The sequence below is a fragment of the Sapajus apella genome, unplaced genomic scaffold (genome assembly GCF_009761245.1).
Source record: "Sapajus apella isolate SASKATOON/1434 unplaced genomic scaffold, GSC_monkey_1.0 scaffold67, whole genome shotgun sequence".
NCBI lineage: Eukaryota > Metazoa > Chordata > Mammalia > Primates > Cebidae > Sapajus > Sapajus apella.
This window is the reverse complement of record NW_022437007.1, coordinates 11,148,601-11,154,138: the sequence shown is the minus strand read 5'-3', so window position 1 is coordinate 11,154,138 and position 5,538 is coordinate 11,148,601. Positions and strand designations below refer to the sequence as shown.

The 5,538-nt window shown below is 36.0% G+C and overlaps 1 long non-coding RNA gene across 1 annotated transcript; it reads left to right on the top strand.

Annotated features, from left to right (window-relative positions):
- The first annotated feature begins 712 nt into the window (after window positions 1–712).
- LOC116530523 lies at window positions 713–4,225 on the top strand. Its single transcript, XR_004260046.1, has 3 exons — window positions 713–960; window positions 2,685–2,691; window positions 4,211–4,225. It is a non-coding gene; the product is annotated as an uncharacterized LOC116530523 (long non-coding RNA).
- The last annotated feature ends 1,313 nt before the right edge of the window (window positions 4,226–5,538 follow it).

The following is a 5,538-nucleotide window of genomic DNA, read 5'->3' as shown; positions in this document are numbered from 1 at the left end:
CCATTTGCCTCGGCCTCCCAAAGTGCTGGAATTACAGGTATGAACCACTGAGCCTGGTGTACACCACATTTTCTTTATTCATTCATCTATTGATGGACACTTAGGTTGATTCCGCATCTTGATTGTTGTGAATAGTGTTGCAATAAATATAGGAGTGCATCTATCTCTTCAATATACTGATTTCATTACCTTTGGGTATATATCCAGTAGTGAGATTGCTGAATCATGTAGTAGTTCTAGTTTTAATTTTGGGGGGAACCTCCTACTATTTTCCATAATGTCTGTACTAATTTACATTCCCAACAACTGTTCCTTTTCTCCACATCTTGGCAACACTTGTTATTTTTTGACTTTTGATAATAGCCATTCAAACTAGAGTGAGGTGTTTTCTCATGGTTTTGATTTGCATGTCCCTAATGATTCAGTGATGTTGAGCATTTTTCATATGCTTGATCATTTTATGTCTTTTTTTTTGAGAAGTATTTATTTAGGTCTTTTGCTCATTTTTAATTGAGTTATTTATTATTCTGTTATTGCGTTGTTTGAGCCTCATATATTTTAGATATTGGTCCCTTATTGGACTTAACAGTTTGCAAATATGTTTTTGCATTTTGTACGGTGTCTTTTCACTCTGTTGATTGTTTCTCCTGCTGTGCAGAAGCTTTTTAGTTTCATGTAATTCCATTTGTCTGTTATTGCTTTTGCTGGCTGTGCTTTTGAGGTCTTATTAAAAAAATCATCGCCTAAACGAATGCCATGGAGATTTTTCCTTATTTTTTCTTCTATTAGTTTCTTAGTTTTCGGCCTTACATTTAACTCTTTAATCCATTTTGAGTGTCTTTATGTATACGGTAAGAGATAAGAGTCTAATTTTATTCTTCTGCATGTGGATATCCAGTTTTCCCAAGCCCATTTATTAAAGAGACTGTTATTTCCTTATTGTGTGCTCTTGGCACCTCTGTTGAAAATCAACTGGCTGTACATGCATGGCTTTATTTCTGAGGTCTCTTTTCTGTTCCATTGGTCTATGTGTCTGTTTTTATACCAGTACCATGTTATTTTGGTTATTATACCTTTTAGTATAATTCGAAGTCAGATGGTGTGATGTCTTGAGCATTGTTCTTTTAATTCAGGATTGCTATGGCTATTTGGAGTCTTTTTTGGTTACATGCAAACTTTGTGATTTTTTTTCTATTTCTGTGAAAAATGTCATTGGTATTTTGATAGGGATGGCACTGAAGCTAAAGATTGCTTTGGGGTAATATGGCCATTTTAACAATATTTATTCTTCCATCCATTAACATGGGCTATCTTTCCATTTATTTGTGTTTTTTTAAATGTATTCAATAAATGTTTTACAGTTTTCAGTGTCATAATCTCTCATCTCCTTAGTTAAATTTATTACAAGGTACTTTATTTTTTGTAGCTGCCACAAATGGGAGTGTTTCCTTGACTTATTTTTTCTTTTTTCCAGAAAATGTGCCATTTGTGTATAGAAATGCTATTGATTTTTGTACGTTGATTTTGTATATTACTAGTTTGCTAAATTTATTTATTAGATCTATCAGTTTTTTGGTGGAGTCTTTAGAGTTTTCTACATATAACATCATGTTATCCACAAAGAGAGACAATGCAGCTTTTTCCTTTCTAATTTGAATATATTTTGTTTCTTTCTCTTGTCTGATTCCTCCAGCTAGTACTTCTAGTATTACGTTAAGTACAAGTGGTAAGAGTGGGCATCCTTGTCTTTGTTCTGGTTCTTAAGGGAAAAGTTTTCAACTTTTTCCCATTCATTATGATGTTAGCTATGGGTTTGTCATACATAGCCTTTATTGTATTGAAGTACATTTCTTCTATACCTAATTTGTTGAGAGTTTTTATTACAAAAGGCTATTGAATTTTGTCATGTTTTTTCTGTATCTACAGAAATGATGACATGGGTTTTGTTCTTTTTTTTTTTGAGACAGAGTCTCGCTCTGTCACCAGATGCCAGGCTGGAGTGCAGTGGTGCGATCTTGGCTCACTGCAACCTCCGCCCCCTGGGTTCAAGCAATTCTCCTGCCTCAGCCTCCCATGTAGCTGGGACTACAGGTGCACACCACCACACCCAGCTAATTTTTGTATTTTTAGTAGAGATGGGGTTTCACCATGTTGGCCAGGATGGTCTTGATCTCTTGACCTTGTGATCTGCCCGCCTTGGCCTCCCAAAGTGCTGGGATTACAGGAGTGAGCCACTGCGCCCGGCCCCAGGTTTTGTTCATTATTTTGTTAATGTGATGCATCACATTTATTGATCTGTGTATGTGAACCATCCTCTCATCCCTGTTAATATTACTCGATCATAGTGAAAAACCTTTTTTTCTTTTGAGATAGATTCTTGCTCTGTTGCCCAGGCTGAAGTGCAATGGCATGTTCTTGGCTCACTGCAAACTTCGGCTCCCAGGTTTAAGTGACTCTCCTGTCTCGGTTTCCCAAGCAGCTGGGATAACAGGCATGCACCACCACGCCTGGCTAATTTTGTACTTTTTTTTTTTTTTTTTTTAGTAAAGACGGAGTTTTGCAATGTTGGCGAGGCTGTTCTCAAACTACTGAGCCACCTTCCTTGACCTCCTGAATGCTGGGATTACAGGCATGAGCCACCATGCCAGGTCCCCTCCCCTCTCCTCCTTTTTTTTTTTTTAAAGACTGAAAGTTTTATTGCAGTCTTAGCAGCACTGGTTATTAGCAATTATTTTCATTCTTTGTCAATCTGATGGGAGAGGGGTCTCTTCTGTAATTTTATTAAGTAAAGGTGAATTTTACTCACATATTCATAGGAATAATTTTTCTATATTTGTCTTTTTACTTAAGAAATAAGATGGCATTCAGTTCTTTTTTTTTCAGAATACATATAGCTTTATTTTTACTTATTTATTTATTTTTAATTTGCTTTCAGAGTTTTTTTACCCACAGGTTATTGAGGTACAGGTGATATTTGGTTACATGAGTAAGTTATTTAGTGGGATTTGTGAGAGTTCAGTGCACCTATCACCCAAGCAGTATACACTGTACCCTGTTGGTAGTCTTTTATCACTTGCTCATCCCCCCACCTTTCCCCCCAAGTCCCCAAAGTTCATTGTATTATTTTTATGCCTTTGCATCCTCATAGCTTAGTTCCCATATATTTGTAAGAACATACAACGTTTGGTTTTCCATTTCTCTGTTACTTCACTTAGAATAATAGTCTCCAATCTCATCCAGGTGGCTGCAAATGCTGTTTAATTCATTCCTTTTTATGGCTGAGTAGTATTCCACTGTGTATATATATGCCACAGTTTCTTTATCCACTTGTTGATTGATGAACATATGGGTTGGTTTCACAATTTTGCAATTGCCAATGGTGCTGCTATAAACATGCATGTGCAGGTATCTTTTTTGTATAATGACTTCTTTTCCTTTGGGTAGATTCTCAGTAGTGGGATTGCTGGATCAAATGGTAGTTCTACTTTTAGCTTTTTAAGGAATCTCCACACTGGTTTCCATAGTGGCTGTACTAGTTTCCATTTCCACCATCAGTGTAGAAGTATTCCCTGATTACTGCATCAATGCCATTGTCTACTGCTTTTTGATTTTTTGATTATGGCCATCCTTGCAGGAGTAAGGTAGTATTGCATTGTGGTTTTCATTTGCATTTCCTTGATCGTTAGCAATGTTGAGCATTGTTTCATATGTTCGTTGAACATTTGTGTATCTTCTTTTGAGAGTTGTCCATGTTCTTATTTTTGATTGGATTGTTTTTTTCTTACTGATTTGTTTGAATTCATTGTAGATTTTGGATATTAGTCCTTTGGTTAGATGTATAGATTGTGAAGATTTTCTCCACTCTGTGGGTTGTCTGTTTACTGATGATTATTTATTTTGTTTTGCAGAAGCTTTTTAGTTTAATGGTTGTGTCTATTTATCTTTGTTTCTGTTGCATTTGCTTTTGGGTTCTTATTCATGAAATCTTTGCCTAAGCCAATGTCTAGAAGTGTTTTCCAATGTTATCTGCTAGAATTTTTATAGTTTCAGGTCTTAGATTTAAGTTTTTGATCCATCTTGATTTGATTTTTGTATAGGGTGAGAGATGAGGATCTGGTTTCATTCTTCTATGTGTGGCTAGTCAACTATCCCAGCACCATTTGAATAGTGTGTCCTTCCTCCACTCTAATTTTTGCTTCCTTTGTTGAAGATCAGTTGACTGTAAGTATTTGGCTTTATTTCTGGATTCTCTATTCAGTTCCGTTGCTCTATATGCCTGTTTTAATACCAGTACCATGCTATTTTGGTGACTATGGTCTCGTAGTATAGTTTGAAGTTGGATAATGTAATGCTTCCAGATTTGTTCTTTTGCTTAGTCCTGTTTTGGCTATGTGGGCTCATTTTGGTTTCCATATGAATTTTAGGATTGCCTTTTCTAATTCTGTGAAGAATGGTGGTGGTATTTTGATGGGGATTGCATTGAATTCGTAGATTGTTTTTGGCAGTATGGTCATTTTCACAATATTGATTCTACCCATCCATGAGCATGGGATGTGTTTCCATTTGTTTGTGTCATCTATGATTTCTTTCAGTAGTGTTCTGTAGTTTTCCTGGTAGGGGTTTGTCACCTCCTTGGTTAGGTATATTCCTAAGTTTTTTTTTTTTTCCAGCTATTGTAAAAGTCGAGTTATTGATTTGATTCTCAGCTTGATCGCTGTTGGTGTATAGAAGAGCTGTTGATTTGTGTACATTAATCTTGTATCGTGAAACTTTGCTGAATTTTTTTTTATTATCAGTTATAGGAGCTTTGTGGAGGAGTCCTTAGAGTTTTCTAGGTAAACAATCATATCATTATCAAACAGTGACAGTTTCACTTTCTCTCTACCAATTTGGATGCCCTTTGTTTCTTTCTCTTGTCTGATATCTCTGGCTAAGACTTCCAGTACTATGCTGAAGAGGAGTGGTGAGAGTAGGCATCCTTGCCTGTTCCAGTTTTCAGAGGGAATGCTTTCAACTTTTCCCCCTTCAGTATTATGTTGGCTGTGGGTTTGTCATAGATGGCTTTTATTACATTGAGGTATGTCCCTTGTATGCTGATATTGCTGAGTTTTAATCATAAAGGGATGCTGGATTTTGTTGAATGCTTTTTCCCCGTCTATTGAGATGATCATGTGATTTTTGTTTTTAATTCTGTTTATGTGGTGTATCACATTTACTGACTTGCGTATGTTAAACCATCCCTGCATCCCTGATATGAAACCCACTTGATCATGTTGGATTATTTTTTTGATATGCTGTTGGATTTGATTAGCAGTTATTTTGTTAAGGATTTTAGCATCAATGTTCATCAGGGATATCGGTCTGTAGTTTCCTTTTTTGGATATGCACTTTCTTGGTTTTGGTATGGTCTATCCATTTTATTTAAAATTGTTGAGCCAGTTGTTAAACAAGCTTTGCCATCCTGTGTTTTTTTTTTTTTTTTGAAGGTCTTTAGCCCTTTGTTTGATTGATCCCTGAGTTTTTTTAAACTTTAAGACA